General features: G+C 34.7%; 1 long non-coding RNA gene across 1 annotated transcript in view; it reads right to left on the bottom strand.

Moving 5' to 3' along the window:
* Positions 1 to 2,291: 2,291 nt before the first annotated feature.
* Positions 2,292 to 22,102, bottom strand: part of LOC147823257 (uncharacterized) — a 479,935-nt gene continuing 460,124 nt past the window's right edge. The window contains exon 4 of the long non-coding RNA XR_015444100.1: positions 2,292 to 3,444. This is a non-coding gene — a long non-coding RNA (uncharacterized LOC147823257). The remainder of the gene's footprint in view (positions 3,445 to 22,102) is intronic.

Here is a 22,102-nt window from a genome sequence, read left to right as displayed (position 1 = left end):
ATAATTTAAAATTTTTCCACAAAAACCTCCAGGGTCAGCGGACTTCAGTGGTGAATTCTACTATTTAAGCTATTATATAAATCTTGGGAAGTTTCACAGATGAGATCCCCTAATTAATTGTGGCTGGGACTTTTTAAAAAATCAAATTGGAGAGGTTGTCAAAATAATAGAAAAAGATGAAAATTCCTATTCCTATTTTCAGGATCTTTCTGCTATATTCACTCATTCACTGTGCTATACTAAATTATAATAAACAATTGAGACTTCATTGATCTCATGTTTTAAAAAAAATCTTCATGGATCTTATCATTTGTTCTTATAATACATTTGTTCTGTGCCTTGTATTTTAGCCCTTAATCATCTCGTTTTGTGGCTTGATCTGCAACATTAGTTTCTCAACGTGTGCTTCTGATCCTTCAGGGCATAAAACAGTAACTCTTCTTCAGTGTTCCTCACAGACTTTAGCATCATGCAGAATACAAAGTAGGTTTAAATAGATTGCTTCTTTTTTGTGCTTAGAACAAATGTACTATAGTTTAAGGATGCCTGAATAGCATGAATTTACTATTGATTTGAAATTTAGGGCATTTGAGTTAAAAATGCTTCTTCGCATAAATGTTCCTAAAAACATAGTGACTTAAAGTTTCATAACTTCCCAAAGTTATATAAATCCCAGAAGCTTATTTCATCTCAAGATGAGGCCATGGATCTCATCATATCACAGTGAACAAAGCAACACTAAGACAGCTCTTTTTTTTTATCTTTTTTTTTATCTCTTCTGCTTGCCGTCTCTCCTATATTGCATCCTCAAAGATAATAGGTTATATAAGCAGAAGAAAAGCAATAAAATGTAGCAGCCTCTGATATAACAAGGAAAAGAGAGAAACCACGTATTACATGACAATGGGCCTAGTGATGAGAAGAAATGACTCATCACATTTTTGAAGTGGGCATACCAAGGAACACCTCTGTGTGACAGGTGAAAGTGAAGGATGCAAAAGTATGGACAGGGAGGTAGATGGACCACATTGGCAGGAAAAGAAGAGTGTTTTAAAACTTAATCTGTGTGTACATAGTACAAAACATCTCTACAGTTTCCAAGTCACATCTATAAATAGGAAATGTTCTAAGATGTTTAGTTTCTGTCTGTATTCTTTTACCTTATCCCCTACCTCAAACATGGTAGGTCTTTTAGTTTAAAATAGAGTCTTGCTAGCAGCCTCTGTTGAAACTTCTTTTAACCAGAAACAAAAATAACTTTGATGATGTGAAACAGACAATTCAAATCAGTAAAATCTAGCCTTGCAGTCTATCTACTTTTAGAATCTGAAAGAAATTTCAACAAAGACAAAGCTGATGGAAAGAGATTGAAGACAGTGTTGACCTAAATGTCATTTGGAAGATCCCTGTTTCTTCTGAATTCTTTATTCTCAGACTGAAAGCATATATGATCCAAAGAGTTGGACATAGATTCTTCTACTAGATGGACTAACATTACACCCCATCCCTTTCACCACTAAGTACGTATCTTGATAAAACTATTTGGAGACTACATTTTCAGAAAACCACAGGACTAGAAATGGATAGGAAGCTTTCTGCAGCATACTGAATTCTACAGGGAAAGGCATGCCATCTATTAAATTCAGAAAGACTAAAGTTCAAATCCCTAAAAGAACAGAAGAAGACACCATGTCAGTGGAATGAGAGTACATGCATAGAAGAAAAGATAGTTGGGCTATATATAAAGGAATCTAATGGGATAAGAAGAATTACAATGACATTAAAAATAAAACCAAATTAAATCCTATTTGAGACAGAATTTATTTGGAATAATATCAAATTATTAGAGTAGAAGTCACATTTTAGAACTTCTTAGAGCAGCAAAAAAAGAGAAAATTAAACTAGTGACAACATACAGAATAGGAAATGAAGAGCCAATTTTAAGAATTAAGGTCATTTTCAGGAAAACAGCAAACTGGAATAGAAGCAATGATCGAAGTCCTAATAAAAAATATTAAGAGAAACAGTGCACAAGTCATTTAAAGAACTTACTACACCCCAGTTAAAATTTATTAAGAGAATTCCAACTTTAGAAACATGCTGACAAAAATTTGAATACTGAGAAAAAAGGGCTTATAAGTACCCATGTTGGGTAAAGCAGATTAACTATAAGAAATAAAACTTAGTCCAGGCTCATATTTTTCTGCTACACATAAACAAAGTTTGATGCCAAAGCTCAATAAATATTTACTGAAGGAATAAATAAAATAATAAATTAATGTGTGATGACAACAACACTGGAATGATAAAACAAAACATCTGTGCTCATTAAAAAAGAATAAAACAGGCTAGAGATGTAGTTCAATGATAGAACACATGCTTAGTCTCTGAGAGGCCCTGAGTTTAACCTCCACCACCAAAAAAATGAATAAATAAATGCATATACATACATCCATACTAAAGGCTCACCCATAACTTCCTAAGGAATTATCAAAATAAACCCATTACATGTATGCATATTTTGGGACAAGAACCACGGTAGACCTCACCACGGGACTATGAGATTATAAAAAGTTAATAATAAAAAGTACTATGGAAATAGAAGGCAACACAAGAGAAAAACATATTTACTTTGAATCATGTCAGCTTAAATTCATGGCTACTAGAGAAGACAGAACTTTAGGACGGATAAGGAGACATGATTAATTCCACACTAAAATAGAACTTCTCAGAATCTTACTATAAATTATACGAAACTTTTAGAAAGAAAGGAACCATTAAATCTGTATGTATTTCCCAAACTTTTGCTCTCTAAGACAAACCTTTCCTTTCTTCTGGTTGCATTGCCTACTGTCCAAGCTCTTCCGGTATATATTACAGGACAGATTAGAGAATGATTACAAAGGAGCTATTAGGAATATTTAGAATAGAAAGGACTGAGGGACTTAAGTTTTTGCATGGTTTGGAAGAACTTGCGCAGCCCATTCACTGACTGTTCACGAGTGGTGAATAAAGGTACCATCATTAGGATGTGTTGATTGTTGCATTACTGGAACAACCCTAGAAAAACTTGGTTTGGGGACAGGGAGGTACACAGGACTGACGCATGGAAGGAACAACTATAAGACTACTTATTACAAGAGACATGAGGAAAATCTTTACCTCTTTCATTCAAATCTAAATAAATTTGTGGTACATTAAAGACATTGGCCACTCAATCATAATAGCATCTTAACTTCAAACACATTTATAGGCATAACCATTTACATCAGTTATGTTGCCACACTCATGCTGTATAACAAGTCATCTCAAAACTCATGCATGTCAAAATATGTTGCACACTTTAAACATACTATATGAAAATAAATAAATAAATAATTTACCTGCTTTTCTAAAAAGAGCCATTCATTATTTTCAAGGAGTGTCTGGGTTGCCAGAGTGATGCTGTTGAGAGAAAGAGAATGAACGAGTGTGAGAGAGCAAGTACCCAAGTATGCAAGGGAGAGTCCAAACACACAGATGAAGAACTTTTTGCAAGTTCAAATGTTTTCATAAGGTATTTGAAAATCAGTGTCCTCCAAAAATAATCTATCATGACAGTGATCTGTACTAGAAAATGTAACAGTGAAATTAATGAACTGAACACAAATTTACACTTATAGTTACTTTATAAGGACAACATAACAAGCAGTAAAATTAAGAAAACTTTCTAGAAGAGGCACATGAAAAGGTACTAGTTAAAGCTTTTATAAATATAAAAACTTACTGAGGACATAAACATCTACAAAGGAGAGTATAAAAATCTTGAGGACAGGCGCTGTACTCATGATTTAATAGGCCAGTGAGATGGTTTCAGCTAAGTTTCCATAGGATATCAACCAAACATACAATAAATAATGACTCATTATATCATTCTTAAATACTCAGAATTCTATGAGTACTTGGAAAGGATTTTAAATAACTGAAGCATAATTATTTGTACCAAGTTCTAAAATATTTATCTTTTAGACCTGGAGACCAGGGAATATTTAGAAGAAATATTCAAAATTGTTATAAATATTCAAAATTGTTGTAAAATATTCAAATTGTTACAGGACTCAAGTCAGTTGATCTGGCATTATTAAAGATACTATGACTAGGGTGACAAGATGTCTTTTTCAGGATTATCCCTATTTAGATCTGCTGTAGATCAATTAATGCCTCCTACTATGTTAGCTCTCCCTTTCATTCTCAAAAATGTTCTAATTTGGACAATACAATAGAACTCATATTTAAATAATACATTATCATTTCTACACATTTTAATTTAATTTTACACAATTTGCAGCATGATCTTAAGTCGGGCCAATGCGTGTTTTAGAATTACCCACAGCCAGATTTGGAGTATTGTTTTAGTCCAATGTGGTCCATTACAGCCATCAGCATATATTTGAAATTTCTTTGGATCTTTTCAAAGAGCTTTCATCCAGCATCCAATTTTTAATTTTGTTAACTTGACAAAAGTCCTATCGGGTTGTGGTGTAGGAATATTTTTCAGAAGACTTGCTTTCTCTTAATAGGTATGAAGGTGTAGTGCAAAGTGTTTATAATTTTATTTCCTTCCAGAAACTGGAAGGCAGTGTTGTTGGTTTACGTTAAAGATTCAATCCTAGGGTAGATTACTCTGGTCTACTCACTGCTTCCTTCCTCCTCCCTGAGCTGTTTGGGAAACTGCTACCAGGTAGAGAAGAGTTCTCTTTAAGTACAATGGAGGCATTTTATGTGTGGTTATTTAAAAAGGCAACATTTTAAAACATATATGCCTTTCAATTATTTTCTAGAACATATTTTGAGGACTATTACAGAGAGAAGGGAAGCCCGATAGCTCTTTTTCTGAGCCTCCCGCTAAGGCTCCATCTGAGATCTGCAATTACAATTTTATTTGTTTACATGTTTGATTTTCTAATAGGCTTTAACTGAGAAAAATGTTTGAAAACTAGGAACCTTGTCCAAACTGCGCATTTTACAGGTAAGGAACTTTAGTTTCAGAAAGATTGCATGCCTTTTAGCAAACATTTGAAGATTCTTCTGTTTTCAGTTACAATGAAGCAGGACTTAAAAAAAAAAAAAGGAAAAACAAGTTTCCCCAACCTAAGCAATTCCGCACTAGTTTTTCCCCTCCCTGTGGCTGCTGTTCTTTGTACTGCCAACTTTCTTTCTGTAAGTAATGGTTTCACAACATCCTGTTTTTATAAGAGCCTGTTTTTCACCAGACCAAGACCACCAAGATGTGCTAAATTGCAAACTGTCACTATTTTAGTAACTGCCTTTGTTCTGCTTCTGTAAACTGGCTTGCCTGCCCACAAGTTTGGTGTCCTTAGGTAGATCAACTCCCCTGTGGCAACATGTATAAAACTAGAGATCTTCCTTTGTGCTGGGCTCAGGCTTTGGATTTGAATCTGCTGAGCTGGTGCACAACTAAATAAATCCTCCTGTTTCACCTCTTGGTCTCTCTGATCTCTTAAATTCTGCAACAACAACAAAATCAGCAGAAAATCAATTCTTCCTCACATTAAATGTTAAACTATGTCCTTAGTTAAGCAAATAATTTTCATTATAAAGGAAATCCAAAACGTTTTTCTGGACAGTACTGTCTCAGACTTAGGGTAGAGAATAATCATCTGTCCACTTTTATTGAAATGATTCCTTAAAAGATGGCACTTTAACATACCTGGTTCAATTCATAATGCAAAACCGTACTTCTTTAAAAATGTTAATCTTTGTGGAGAGAACAGAGTTCAGCCAAATGCCATATCTTTTTTTATTTTTCTTTGTCTAATTTCCTTTACTTGGGAGACATCTCTAAGGAAATACAGCCTTGTGCAGCCTCTGTGGCTATCTTGACTTGCAGTAGAGAAAAAGTGTTATTGGTTACCATGACAACCTTATTTTCCCAGAGCTCCCTGCTGTACTTCATTTGCACAAACAGGTACAATCATTATTATTTAATGAAAACTCTGATAAATACCTTTTTTAAAAAAATAGTTTTCAATACTCTTTGAAGCACTCCTTTCTATAAAGTGAAATGGCTCCTTAAGGGAGAATACATTGAGTTTTTCTCAGAGAGTGTCACTTTTCTTTTTTTTCTTTCTTTGGCATACTGGGGATCAAACTCAGAACCTTGCACTTGCAAGGCAGGCATGGTGCCACTAAGCTAAATCCCCCGCCCACAGAGAGTGTCACTTTTGCCACTAGTTTATCAATTAATTATAGGATATGAGTATAATCACTACCTTTTAGGTACTTCTCAGAAATATCTACTATGAACAGACACTAATTTAACTAAAAGCTTAAGACGTATTTCTAATATTTGAAAACGTATTTCTTCAAATTCCCTCACTTTTCTATATGTATTCAAATATGACTAGTGTATTTGGAATTTTTCACTGAAAAATAATATAAAACCTTTTAAAGTGGGCTGTATAATGAGAGCTTCTAAAACTCATAATATCAATAACAACAAAGATGGAGTAAATTTCAGAAGTGGCACTGTCTAGAAAATATTCAAATACTTTACTATGCTCTTCCTTTCCCTGTATCTGTTTCCTCTTAAGGTTAGTTTTCCTTATGACAATGTCAGCCTATGGCTTCTAGGAATTCTATGCATTCTTGTGTGTATCTAGCATCAAATGAATATATCTCATGGAGCTTCCAAAAAAATCTCTCTTCATATTTTTTTTGTCCTGACTAGGTTCTGTGCCCAAATTCTAAATCAAGCACTGTAGTCAGAGAGATGGCATGTGTTCACTGATTAGAGCCAACCATTGCCCACCTTTTGGAATACTGTTACTGGGTTTGGGGGTTTCTGGATGTGGTTTCTAGGTTTTTCTGTCTTGAACAAAGAATTGATCAGGACAAGCACAAATGGTAGCAAAGTTTTATCAAAGATAGGAAAAGAAACAGGCTCTGCAGAGCAAGTTTGGGCCAAATAAAAGTAGGAAAAGAATTACATCCTACAACAGGAGGGGAGGCCACCATGCAAAAGAGAATACAGTGGCCAAAATTCAGTATAGGCTGTCCTTTTTGTATCAACCACTCCTCAGGCTGACATCAGGTCTACGCCATCCTATCAAAAACCTGCTCAAGTTCTTGGGAGAAGTCCACGTGCAGGGCTTTGGGAACAGTTCTGAGCATGTGTTCCAGGATCTTGGCATGCTTCCTTTCCCAGCCAGTTTTAGCCATGCCCTACCTTCCTGTCTCAGTACTGAGGAAGATGGAAAGGAAAGTGAGGTGGGAGGATAGGCCATCCCATGAAGCTCATAGAGGGGATGGGAGGATCATAGATACCTGAATAAAATTAAGCAGCTTTTTTCAATATGGAAGGATTGGCAGTCAGTGTCTCCAAATATCAATTACCCACTATAACCACAGAGCAGATATAAAAGACTATATTGACCTTGAGCTATACTGTGCTTACACATGCCCTCACTATAACATGAAGTAAAGCACTGTCATGGATTTTCACATGTACAGTATCAACAAACAAATATTTTGAGAAAGGTATGAGTATTATTGTCAGCCATCGTTTGGCAGAATAGGCATTATTTTATTCAGCATCCCTCTTGGAAACTTCTCTATGAGAGGTTGGCAAACTTTTACTGTCAGAAGTCACATACCAAATATTGTAGGGTGTGTGAGCCTAAAGGTCTCTCTCCCAAATACTCTGCCACTGTACCCCACAAAATGCCTTAAACAGTAAGTAATTGAATGACTATGGTTATGTTCCAATTAAACTTTAGTTATAAGAACAGGAGAAGGACAGGATTGGCCCATGGCTAAAGTTTGCTGACCCCCTATTTTACATAATAAACTTTTCTTAAAATGGAGTGAAAAAAATTTTAATTTCCTTTTTAAGTATGTGTGCATTTCTTTTTATCTGTCAGTGAAAACTAAAACTCATCCTGTTTTACTCCTTTCTCTGCTACCAGGAAGCTCAGAACTAAATTTAATGTTCCTCTTAATAAGTACTGTTTCTTGTTCTTTTTGGTAAATGAATCTCTTTCCTTCTCTGTGGTCTCATATCTCTACTTTTAGATAATGTAACTCTTTAATTCTGTGTATAGTTTAATATTGTGACATTTTCATATCATTTTTGAAAATACATAAAGTCAAAAATGTATGTAAATCTTTCAACTTCCTTCTTCACATGCACACACAGCTAAATCTGTCTCCTCAAACTCATTACACAAATGAACAGAGATACAGATATCATTGTAATCACAAACCAAAAAAGTATAATCTCTCAACTATCATTGAGATATCATCTTGTGTCTGAATCTAGTTTATTTTAGAAATAGAATAATATAAATAAAATACAAATTAATTCCAGATACAAATTCATTCCAGAACTGTCACATTTTAACGATGCTAATTGTCCTTAGTTTTACCATTTTACCATAGGTAACAAACCAATAGACCTCACCTACTCTCTCTCAACTCTGGTATTTTATTCTTCCTTCTGTTACTTAATACTTCCTTCTGTTACTAAATCACTGCTTTCTCTGTTTTTCTCACAGTATGCATTCCTATAGGCTTATCTCTAACCTTAGATTTCTCTTGCATTGTTAACATCCCTTTGTGTTCCTGCTTCTTCCACTTTGGTGATATAGTGAAGTGGTGAAGTAGCTCAGTTCATGAATGCTTTTGAGTTGTTTGGTAAAATTTTGTTTTTGTTTGCAAACTCTATCCAGTGACAAACATGACCACAGCCATCTTTCTGACATGAACACGAACATGACCATCTTTTCCAGAACTGTGGAACAAATTAAGTTTTTGAACTGAGGTACCACTATACACATGTGGGTTCTGTAGCTTTTCCTAAATTCTTTTAGCCATTACAGGGTTGTTGCTACTATGTCCCATTCCAAGGGTCCATCCTAGGCTGTTCTGCAGTTTTAGGCTCTGCTTTACATTAATCCCTCAAATGTTCTCAAATGATTTTTTTCTGGTCTTTGACTTTGCTCTATGACTGTGAGCATCCTCTTTTCTTCTATTGTTTGTTTTAACAGCTCTAGTCAGGGGCCCTAATTGTAATAACTTTAGATTTAAAGAATTAACACAAGAAATCCTCAAAATTGGCTCTTAGTTGCCTTGGAAGACAAAATGCACAAAAGAGGAGTAAATCAACAAGTGCAGTCAAGCTGTTGTGCATTGATTTTAGTTCATTAGCTTCTGCTCACTAGTATGTCAGCTGGAAACTGTGTATAATCCTCTCCAAAAAGACAACTGCAAGCCTATAAAGCACTAGGCATTAATGTAGAGTTAGAACAAATGTAATGGAAAAACTCATCATAGTCTCTCTGTATTAGACACTATGAGATTATACAAAAAAATAATTACAGAGAAAACGAAGCACTTTAATTTATCTTTAGGGATTATTACTGGAATGTACTTCAACTCTATGACTTGGAATTTTTCACTAGAAGCATTTTATTTTGGTATTAAGAATAACTAGAGTCAAATATTTCTTTTTAATGCTAAAATTTTCCAGAAGACTAAGCTTTTTTGTGTACAAATTTCATTAGGGACCAAACAAGAAACTGAGCACATATTTCACTGAAATTTTCTCCTCCCCACTGAGACTAAGAGGATAAATTAGGTTAAAAGCAAACACTCAGAAAAGCAAGTAGCTTAGAAGATGTGCTCTAATGCTTTGCTCAAAAAGTTGAGACATATATTGTATATGGTTAATTTTATTAAAACTGAGCAGTTTTGATGTGGGTACCTCCACGTGCTTAGGGTATCAGGAAAGAAATCCCTATCAAAAGTTGTATATACATAAATATAAGCTATATTTTAATGAAAACACTAGAGTAATTACCATCATCATCAGAAAAATCAGAGCTTTCTAACATTTACTTTTTTGTGTACTAGGGACTGAACCCTGGGTCTTCACACTGAGCTACATATTCCAGACCTTTTTATATTTGTGTTCCTTCTGCCTCAGCCTCCCAGAAGATGAGATGTAGAGTTATGCTGAGATTATAGGTATGTGGCACCACACCTGATTTAATACTAGTTTATGTAGAGTTAAGAACCATAAATTTACAGGGAGAAGGTCTTTAACAATTCCATTTTGCCCCAGTCTATATATGCACACACATATGAGATTTGAGCTAAGCAAAAATGATATATTTAATTTTTGATTCATAATAATTTAAAAGTCAACCAATTAAAAGAATCACATTTCAAAATTTCCTAGTTCAATTACAATATAATTCAATTTTAAAAATAAATATAGCTCTTTACAAACACTTTTGTTACAGGAAGAAATAAACACTGATAATATAGTTCAGTTATTAGTAACTTTAACACTATCAAATATTTAAGATCACATTTTCAAATTGCTTCTGAGGTTTTTCTTTTCAAAAAACAATAAAGCTATGCTATTATTAGGTTTATTGTTAGCTCTTTCAATAAGAGAGATGAAAATTTCAGAGCTGAATCAACTAAAATTCACACATGTTGGGTTATGACAAACCAAGATCACAAAGCTTTTCTCAGATCTTTATCCATGGAACATAAAACCCACTCTGAGATGCATTTAAAAATAGTAGCAGTGTATAGAATTCATTTCTGATGTTAGAAGTAGAATCAAGAAAGGAGAATCTTCCAAGAGACTTTGTTGGAAATGTATGTAGTAAAAATCCAAGAAGCTTTATATTGTGTTATTGGGACATTAAAACTGTCTGTTCTACATTTGTTAAACTTTCCATTTTCAACGTTTTCTTACAAAAAATAGAGAATCCAGTGACCTAGGGTAAATTATCTGAATTAAGTTTTACCCCTGTTTCACCCACAGTAAGACATCTGGCAGATTACTAAAAAAACATTGTTTTCACATTAAGATTATTATTAGCATCTGATAGTGATTGGTATTTTATTACAGTGAAAGAAACTCCTAAAAGGACCATCAGAACTGTTTTTACCCACAATACTCTGACACTAAATGTGTATGGATTTTCCATATCACCATCCAGTTCTCCAACTGCACAGACACTAACTAGGTGTCTTATAATTCAGTTCAATTCTGGCACTACTTGAGACTGATTCTATTTCAGAGGCCATTCAGAAGTCCTAGGTGGTCATCCATGCTTCCAACCAACCAGCTATAATTTAGAGGTTGCTGTTACCTTCCCCTCAGGCCCCATAATTTGCTAGAATGGCTCACAAATGTCAGAAAAGTCCTTTACTTATTATTACTGGTTTGATATACAGGATCCAATTCAAAAAAACAGCCAAACAGAATAGAGAGACATGGCAAAGTATGAGGGTAGTCCTGCCTTCCCAACACCTCCAAATGTTCACCAGCCAAGAAGCCCTCAAATAGCTTAGTGTTTTCATGGAGACTTCCTTACCAGGGGCAAGTTGATTAAGTCATTGACCATTGGAAGAAGGTGGGGTTGGAGCCAAAAGTTTCAACCCTCTATGCATGACTTGATCTTTCTGGGCATCAAAGCTTCTCCTGAAACTATTCAGGTATCTATTAAGAGTGCCTTCAAGTTGAGTATTGTGATACCCCCAGCCAAATCGTTTCTCTAGTGTGAGAAACTGAGAGTGTAAATAAGGGTTAAAAGGATTAATAACTAATAATTGATACTTTGAAATAGGAAAAGGTCCATAGGGGTAGGGGTGGTGGGAGAAGATGGGCAAAGGAAAGAATGGAAAGGAAAAATTATGAGAAAAGAAAAAAAGGGAAATGAAGTATATGTAAATAGGGAAGGCTGGAGGGGTGAAGGGTGTACAGGCAATGGGGAAAAAATAAGAACCAAGATACATCAGGTACAGGTAAAAACACCCAATGATAAATGTAAACGTATTGTATTCCTAAAATGTATCAATAAAAGAATTTAAGCAAAAAAAAAAAGAGTGGCTTCATTAGAACAAAAGATTTATCATTCAGGAAATTCCAAGGGATTTAGAAGCTCTGTGTCAGGAATTTGAAGCAAAGACCAATATTACAATAAAAAGTCTCCTACTATCCCTGTGACACAGAAAATTACTGTGTAAGAGTTTTCAAAACTTCATATCAGGAACCAAGGAGAAAAACTAAATATATATTTGTATTATATCACACCATCTGACTACATTTGAAAACAAATTTGGGATTTGTTTCCATTTTTATTTTGATAGACAATACAGGAAAAAGTTAATTAAAATTTAAGTAAAGTAATGAAATTACAGACTTGGAACTTCTGAGAAATTGTTGGGTATTAATGTTCAATCTCTCATGGCTATATGAATGTTATAATTTGAGATATAATTTATATTATATATATATATATTCTAAATAGTGGATAGAACTTTGGGGAAATCATATGAAAACCCATGGTAGCATCAGTCCAAATTTTTCTTTCTGACAACAGCACTAGGCATGTTTATTCATTTAAACATTTCAACTATTTACTCATATACTCTCAAATATCACAATATACTTACATGTCCCATAACAGAATATAAATTATCAGATTAGAGTTACATATTCCAGGGCTTGTACTTCATTATTTTTTAAACCTCTTAAAAGAGTTTGCTTTCATATTGTTTAAAATAAAAATAATAGGGGCAGGAAAATGGTACCATATCACTGCCTAGTTCTTGAAGTTGTTCCTTTTACTCCATGTGAAAAGCATTCCTTCTTTTTTCTTCTCTCTCCTCAAAATGGATTGCTCTTCCCACTCCATCTCCCTGTTAATAGGATGCTCCTGTAATTGAAAAGAGGGATGACTAAGCCTAGTGACCCAGGAGCTGCCAGCTGGTTCTCAAAGGGTAGGACTGTCAAGGGAAAGAAAAGAGCAACATCCTTCTCTCTCACATTCTCCTCTATAAATTTAAGTGCTTCCCCTTTTTAATTCCCCTGCCCAGATGAAATAGTAGGTAGTACTTCCCTTTACTCCACTCTCTGCTTCTATTGCCTGGTGCTTTTACTTCAGCTGAGGTCAGGGAGAAGAATGCCAAGATTATTAATCTAGTACAGGGATCAGCATGTTTCCTCTCTAATGATGATGTATAATAACTATGAGTTAAGAGGAGATCTTTCACTTTGTGCTCTATTAACTATGTTTCATTTTTTTATACTTATCAAACTTAGTCCCACTTAGAAATTTATCAATATATTTTTCTTCCTATTATCTCATCTTCCTTTTAACTAATGAAGAATTCACTTAAAATTATGAACTGTTAGAAATGGGTTAAGACTATGCAAGTTGCTGTAAGCCTAAGTTTCATTTCAATTCTACTTTCAAATTCATGATTATTCTTAAAGTACAAGCATATGGATCTGATTGAAATGAGCAGTACGGAGCATTATTCTAGAAGTCTACCAGTCTGCAAATTCCACGAGGAGAGAAAGACTATCCCTACTGAGACAAGAAGGTAGGGTATGGCTAAAACTGGCTGGGGAAGGAGGCCTGACAAGATCCTGGAACACATGCGCAGAACAGTTGTTAAATCCCTGCACATGGAATTCTCATGAGAACTCAAGCGGTTTATTTTTTAGGATGGCCTAGACCTGCCATCAGCCTGAGGAGTGGTTAATACAGAAAGGACAGTCCACACTGAGTTTTTGGCCACTGTATTCTCTCTTGCACAGTGGCCCACCCTCTGTAGGGTGTACTTCATTTCCTTGGCCCAAACTTGCTCTGCAGAGCCTATTTCTTTTCCTCTCTTTAATAAAACTTTGCTTGTCTTGACCAATTCTTTGCTTAGGACAGAAAGAACCTAGAAATCACCCCAAGAAGGAGACTTCAGTACCCCAAACCCAGTAACACTAACTCATTCACTGCTGTATTCCTAGGGTGTAATACTGTTCAGGCACTTCATATGTATCTGATGAGTGAGTAATAACTGTCTTTCTCATTTAGCCATCAAAAAATTACTGGAAATATTGTTTGTCTTTACAATTCACTTTTCAAAGAAACTAACAAAGAACTCGCTTAAAATCATGCGATGTTCTACATTAAATTATGGGGAGAGGACAATCACAAATGATTCTGTGTGATTAAGTTACCATTATTATAAATAATGTTGTAACAAGAATATATTGCTCCCCCACTTAAATCACAAACTATAACAGGAAATGAAAGAATAGTCCCTCAATTGAGCTGTTTGCTTTTTTATTACTAGTGTTCTACACTTGTACTATGAGGTAGAGTACTGTTAGTACTCAGATTTCAATAAATGTTCAGAACCTGAGAACAGACTCCCAAGAAAACTACTAGTCAAGCACTGTAAAATGTAAATTACATATAATTATTTCCCTAAACATTTACTGATCACCATTTATGTGTGGGGATAATGTAGTAGGTCTTACTGAACTTGCCTATTGACTAGAAAAGAAACAGATTAGTCAACAAAATAAGCAAAGAAAGTGAAACCCAATTTTGCCATAGCACAAATCACTCCACCTTCTTCAATATATTTTGGAGTATGTTTGTTCAAATGCATCCTGCAATACTTCAAAAACTTACATAAAGGGGGAAAATGGAAAATCTAGAAAACTATGCTCTTATTCAGTTGCATTGTGCAAGTATGTTTGTGGAATGTGGTAGCTATCTTCACAGGTAAATCTAAAGTACATGTCATTCTCTTATTTTAGCTCTACTGATCCCTCCTAAGGGCTTTGATGTGACCATGTCTTGGAATTATTTCCTTCCTTCAAGGGAAACATATGAACAACTTCCTGACTGCAACAGTAATTCTTTTTCTTCATTGCTGGTTCATTTTCATTGTCTGGTTGCCCTCCTGAGGTTTTCCTCAGGTTCGTTTGTCTGTTGTTTCAAATTTGGGCTCTTCATACTTTATTGCATTTTAAGGTCTGGCTTGAGATTAGCTCAACCTCAACTCTAAAAATGGTTTACATTTTACACATAGCCTCTCAGTCAGGGCCAACTTGACAGAAGTGCAAGTAATTCATGCAGTCACAGAGAATTACACCATGAGAGGAGCTTTGAATTTGTGTTTTGTAATTAAAGTCCAAACGAATAATGATGCATGTGGGTGAGCAAAGGAAGATGCAATATGTGAAAGAAAAGACAAAGCTTTGTATGTTAGTACATTTATGACACATTCTTTGTGCTGTTTGAACAGGTGGCCCCACAATTTCAATTTTAACTGGAATCCACAAATTATTTAGCCAGTTGTGCTCTAAGCAGAAATATCTGACAATGAGATCTAAACTATAATTTCTCCTAAATAAAACTAGAAAAAGTGATTTTCAAAACTGCTCTTTAAATACTCTCAAAAGTTTTAAGACAGTGAATCTTTATGATGAATACAGTACCTATCTAAGAGAGCAATTTAATTATTGAGGGCTGTATTAATTACCATAATAAACTCCACTCCAATAGGACTCTGTGTAGACAAGTCTTCCAGCCTCAGGCCTCTCCTCATTAAGCTGCAATTAGCATGATAAATGGGAAGCTTGATTTTACTGTATCCAGTATGAGCCCTACTTACTCATGAGGTGACAGGGGAAGCCATCAGAATTAAGAATTAAAGATATTTAAATAACAAGGAAGATAGCAGGATTTGTTGTCTTCTGGCCATTGGGCAGACATGTTTGGGCATAGATATACCTTACATATTTCAGCTGTAGGTGAAGAAAGCCTCAAATTAGCAGCAATGTTAATATCAGTTAACACAACTTGATGACTAATCACAGTCTGTGTCCAAAAAGCCATAAGTATGAAAATTGAAGGTAGCAATAATTTTTTAATTAACATTATTGGTACATTTTAGGTATACATTATGATCACATTCATCATTGGGAATTTGTACCTGTACATGATGAATCTTAGATCTTGTTTTTCCCCATTCTCCTTCCCTTCCTTCCACCCCTCCACCCCTCACTATTTACAAAAGCTTTGTTTCTATTTTTTCCTTTTCTCATATTTTTTCTTTCCCTTCTTTTCTTTCCCCCACCCCCTATTTTCCTTTCCCTTTTGAAACTTTGCTTCCTATTCCACATTTTCTAATGCACACTTGGTCCTCATTTACACTTTCAGTTTCTCATACCAGAGAAACAATTCGGTATTTACACATGTGTGTCGCATTTATTTTACTTAAGAGTATGGCCTCAATGTGCATCCATTTAACTACAAACATTTCTAGTTTCTCATTCTTTATGACTGAGTAGTACTCCATTTTAGAGAAAAAAAACCATATCTTCTTTATCTAGTCACCAGCTGATGGGCATTTGGGGTGTTTCCAAAATTTAGCTATTACAAACTGTGCCGCTATAAACATGAGTGTGCATATATTACTGTGGTATGATGCTCTTAATTCTTTTGGGAAGATACCCAGTAAGGGAATAGCTGAGTCAAATTGAGGCAGAAAGAGCTGCCAAACATAACTTGGAACTGATAATTATTGTAAAATATTTGTTAATGAATTCTGTGCTAAAACCCTGTTTGAAATTTGTTTGAAACTTGTCCGTTTGAAAACTCTGGGTGGGCCTTCTCCCTCTTGTGGGGCAGCCAACTCCTGGGGAGATTAAAAACTAGCCTTAAAGTGTGTTTATCTAAATACCCCATATCTAAGTGTGCTGTACCACACCCTTGCTACATCCTGTGTGATCGCAATTTAAACTGCTCTTGCCTCCTAATGTTGCTTTATCACGCCCTTGCCACATTCTGCTGTGTAATCACAATTTAAGCTACCCTTTAAAAGGAATAAAAAGGAGAAACTGTCTTAACTCGTGGTCAGCCTAGAAGGACTCATTTCCTGAGGCTGTCCTTGTCTGGCGATAAACTTTTTATTTTACCCTATTTGTCTGTCTCTGGAAGGTCATTTTGACTCCCTTGCCACAATAAAATGACACTTCTAATACTAGTTTTTTGAGGAATCTCCACACTGATTTCCAAAGTGGTTGCACCAGTCTACACTCCCACCAGCAGTGGAGCAGGGTTCCTTTCCTCACAACCCCGCCAGCATCTGTTGTGGGTTGATTTCTTGATAGCAGCTATTCTTTCTGGAGTGGGGTAGAATCTCAGTGTTGGTTTCATTTGCATCTCTCGAATGATCAGTGATGTTGAACATTTTTTCATATGTTTACTTGCTGTTTCTACTTCTTCATCTGAGAAATGTCTGTTCATTTCAGATGCCCATTTTTGGATTGGAAGACAGCTATGATTTTAGCAAAGGACTAATGGGAAATACTATTAGGAAATATTACTAAATAAGATGGCTGCTATGAATGACTCCTAAAATTATTGTGCAATTTTAATCAGGTAATGAGACATTTCACATGTGCCAATGGTGTGGTTCCAACAGCTTGTAGTACTGAAGGTACAGTATTAACATTTACTCAATTCTAAATGTATCCCTTCAGAAGGAAGCCTTGGTGCATGTGCGTTCATTGAAACTTTAAGCTAAAATAGGTTACAAAATTTGATTTTAATATGTGAAGACATGCTATTCTCCAGCAATCATATTCTAAGAGACTCTTTGTATGCTTGCAGTACTCTCATTTTTACATGAGTTTCGATAAATGGGTTTCTTTTCTTAATATCAAATATTACCTGAAACAAGATATGTTGAAAATTGTTGTTATAATAAAAGAATTCTTAGGGGAAGGATACCTTACATTAAAAACCCCTATCACATTCTGGTAAATTATTTTAAGAGGCATCATTACTATACTTGATTTTACTTGGTTACTTTGCCTTCTCTTTCATCCAAATATTGCATTACATGGATAATGCTGTCGTAAGTTTGGTTGCATTGATTCATCATTAAAGCTTTTTCATGATATGATTAAAAATTATAACAACATAGTATTCAGATTTTTGTGTTCGTTAAAACATAATACACAGTGTCATAGAATGTATTTCTAGACAATGATACCAAAATCTGAACATCTAGGCTTGACGTATGTTTCTACACCCAGTTAAAAGGCCTCTCCATCTGTAAGAGGCATCCAAGTGATTTTCACCCTTTGCTATCCCCTTTGTTACAGAGGAGCAAGCTAGGATTCATCTAGGTTGCCTCCTTTTCCAAAAATTATATCTGTTTTGTCCTCAAATTCTGTCTCTTCTGCTTCTAAGGAATCTATTAAATTCTCCCTTTTTCCATTCCCTCAGTTGCAGTGGGCACTTACAGGTTTTGTTTTAGATTTTTTAATGTGCTTCCCTCTCTCAAAAATTGTCAGCCCCAATATTATTATTAATTTTGTTGTATTAATTAAGTTTATTGGTACAATGTAGATATACATAATGATCACATTAGTCATAGGAAATTTGTACCTGTAAATGATATATCTTGATTCTTATTTTTTTTCCCATTCCCCTCCCATCCTTTCAAACCCTCTTCTCCTTATTTAGAAAAGCTTTGTCTCCATTTTCTTTTCTTTTCTAATTTTTCCTTTTCCTTTTCTTCCTTTCTCCCTCCCCCTCCCAAGTTACCCTCCCCTTTGAACATTTTTTTGTCCTAATTCACTGTATCTATTATACATTTTGGCCCTTATTTACACTTTCAGTTTCTCACACCAGAGAAACAGTGTGATAGTTACACATGAGTGTCTGATTTATTTCACTTAAAATATGTTTTCAAGGCTCATCCATTACTTAGAAATGTTGCCACTATATCATTATTTTGCTTTTAAAGAATGTCTTAATATTTTCATTAAATGTAACTTCAGAACTAATGGATAGATTATTTAACTGCATTATTAAGCTTTATAAACTAACATAATATTTTCACTTTAAAAATTTTAGTAGTACATTTTTGCAGTACATAATGATTCCATTCATCTGGGGGACTTAGTGCATGTGCATAAGACATCTTTTTACTTTCTTTTCCCCTTCCTTCCCTCTCCTCTCCCTCAATCTCTTGGTTCTCTTCCCATTTGCAAAAGATCCATCTCCCATTTCCTATCATCTATCTTCTATTTTGCTCTTTATTTGTAATTCGGTTTTCTTCTATAAGAGAAACCATGGGATATTTAAGCTTGTGTACCTGATTTATTTCACTTAGTATTATTGTGTCAAGGTAAATCCGTTTTCCTACAAATAACTCAAATTTATCCCTCTCTATAGCAGAGTAGTACTCTACTGGGCATAAATACATTTTCTTTATGCATTCATCTGCTTATGGACATATATGCTATTTCCAAGATTTAGCTATTGTGAATTGTGCTGCTATAAACATGAGTTTATGTGTGTCACTGTGATATGATCTCTTTAACTCTTTTGAGAAGACACTTGGAAGAGGAATAGCTAGGTCACATGGAATGTCTAGTTTCAGTGTTTTGAGGAATCTCCATATTGATTTCAATAGTGGTTGTACTAGTTTACATTCCCGCTAGCAATGTAGAACAGTTCCTTTTTCTCATAGAGCTTCACCAGCATTTATTATTTTATTTCTTGATGATACGCACTCTTTCTGAGTAAGACAGATCTCGGTGCTGTTTTAATTTGCATTTTTCTTATGGCCAGCGATGTTGAACATTTTTCCATGTATTTATTGGTGACTTATACTTTCGAGAAGTGTTTATTTCAATTGTGCATTTTTGATTTTTTTTAATTTTTGGTATATTTTAAAAATTTGCATCAATATCATCTGCACATATTAATAATGTATCTTATTTTGAGCCTAAACTCTTAGAAACAGCAAGAAAAATAAAGGTAAGATGAAGAAGAAGATATCTACTGTTCCATATGGAGCACTTGCTTTGTGCCAGCCATTGTCCTAAAGATTTGAAATAAATTATCTCATATAATCCCGATAAAAACTCAGGGAAGTAGGTTTTCAATCAAGTATACATTTTCACTGTACCTTTTCTTCTACAGGTGAAAATAAACACCAGTGTCTACTCACTGATTTGAAACATCAGAACTTGTTTGGGAAATTTGCAAATTCGAGGGACAAATGTCTCCACTCACTCCTCAAGTTATGCCAGATAGGGTCTGATTCTTTCCAACCTGTTGGTCTTAGTGAACCAAAGTTTCTGCCAGAAATAAACTATCTTTCTGGGTATGCCTTCAGTCCATGAGTGCTTACATTCTGTCCTCTATCTGGTACCCAGAAGCAGTGTTTAAAAAATAGACATGACATGGTGTCAGGCACATAGTGCAGCTCAGCTTCCAAGAGTTTTATTCTTCTAAGCAAATAATTTAGGAATCTGGAAAATTTTGTACTGTACTTGTTCTTCTCCTCTTATTTCCATAAGAACAATGAATCTGCACAGACAAATCTCTTACTGTAGGAGGCTCAGAGTGTGTTATTTTTTTCTGTTTTTTACTTCTACTGATTTCTCAAATGATATTTAATTATTTATTGAGTATTTCAGTAAACACTTTGAATATACTTTCCTTTTTGTCTCAAGTTTATCATCTCTACCCGTGTTCTTTTCAAATCTTTGCACTTACTGCCATTACATTTCATTAAGGGACACCACTCAGTAATGACTCATGAGCACAAATGCCCTGTAAAAGCAAATTGATTGGAAAGGGAATTCCTCTTTTTTAATGTTTTCCAAACCAACATTAACTGGATTTCTTGGGGCTCCAGCAATAGGCTATCCACTGTACTTAATTATCCCTGACACTTCACTTTCTACGAATAGTACTGAGCTGCTTATAGTTTTCTAATGCACCACCCTATTTCACATATTATCTCCTTTGTCTAGAACATTTATTACTTTCTGGTTCATCTAGTAAACTTAAAGATATTTCAAAACCTAGTAGAGATAATGCCTTGTTAATCTGTACCCTCCTGGGTAGTTAATCAAATTTTCAGTGATGAGCTTGTATATATCTAGTACTATTAGCTATAGTTTTCACACTAGTTTCTAATGTTCTTCTTTACATTTACATTTCTATTTCTCCTTGAGAGTGCAACCCATTCCAATCATGATTTCCTGATACTTAATAATTTCAAAATTTATAAAAATTTGGTTTAATATTAAGATTTTAAAAATCTTAAATTGCATCAATTTGGGCTTGTTCATTTTTCTTTTCCTGAGCTGGACAAAGTAACCACTTTTAATGTAGAGACACTGTTTCCTCTCTACTTATTTCACCTACTAGACCTAAACTATGTGCGATGTCCAAGAGGACTGGTGATGGGTAATTATTCTTGTCAGGTTCTTTCAACTAGCATCAAAATCAGACCCTTTATAGCACATATTCATATAAGTGACAGCTTGAGTCAGACCTATCTGTCTCCCTAAATAAATGAAACCATTTCCCACCCTTCCAGCATTCTTTTCTCTTCTCTAAGGTTACGTCAAAAATCATCGTGATTGATAGCTAACATGTCCACTCCACTCAAAGAAACTGGAAGAATTTACTATCATTCTTTAAGAATTATGTAAGAAAGAAAATTCTTCTCAAGAAACTGCATTACTCCAAGGAAAAGTTAGAGAAAAAGATATCTGTCATTAGTGGATATCTACTAAAATTGTCATCACTATTGTTATCATTATTATCACACAATATACAAACCCCCTTGATATCAGATAACCTTATTCAAATTAATATGAAATCACACTGCATTTTTCCTTTATTCATTCATCCCTTTTCTTGCATCCCTGTCATAATTTTCAATATCTTATATCAAGTGAAAGGTAATAATTTGAAAGCTAGTATGCTTCCTCCTCTTCTCAGGAAGACAGCGACATTCTGCAGACTATTTTGGTAAAACACATTTGTAGGACAAACAGTTTCAATATTAATATAGGATCCCCCTTTCCATAACTGACCTCAAATGTACTTCCTTCAAGGAGAAAATTAGCATTGGAAATTCATATATTCAGAAGTAGAATATTTTTAATAAACCATATTTGAAATAAATGGTGTCATTTCTCTACACATTTCAATTTCTACAGCCCCGACTCCTTTATGTCTTTTCTTTCTCTGATTCAGTACAGAAGGGGAGGCTGCTTGCTATGTGTCCCAGGTATAAACACTTTTCATATGAGAGGTCAGAATGAGAAAAAAGAGTATAAAAAAAGAAATAAATCAGAGAAAAGCAAGTTTAAGAGGGTAATAGGTAAGATAGATACCATGTTGAATTTCAGTTCTAGTGAAGAAGAAACCTTTTGGCTATATGTATGTCTTAGAAATTC

Source organism: Heterocephalus glaber, unplaced genomic scaffold (genome assembly GCF_053883595.1).
Source record: "Heterocephalus glaber isolate CG9 unplaced genomic scaffold, H.glaber_assembly_v1.0 deba00001594, whole genome shotgun sequence".
NCBI classification, from domain to species: domain Eukaryota; kingdom Metazoa; phylum Chordata; class Mammalia; order Rodentia; family Bathyergidae; genus Heterocephalus; species Heterocephalus glaber.
Note: the sequence above shows the minus strand (reverse complement) of the source record. Positions and strands in the feature narration are given on the sequence as shown.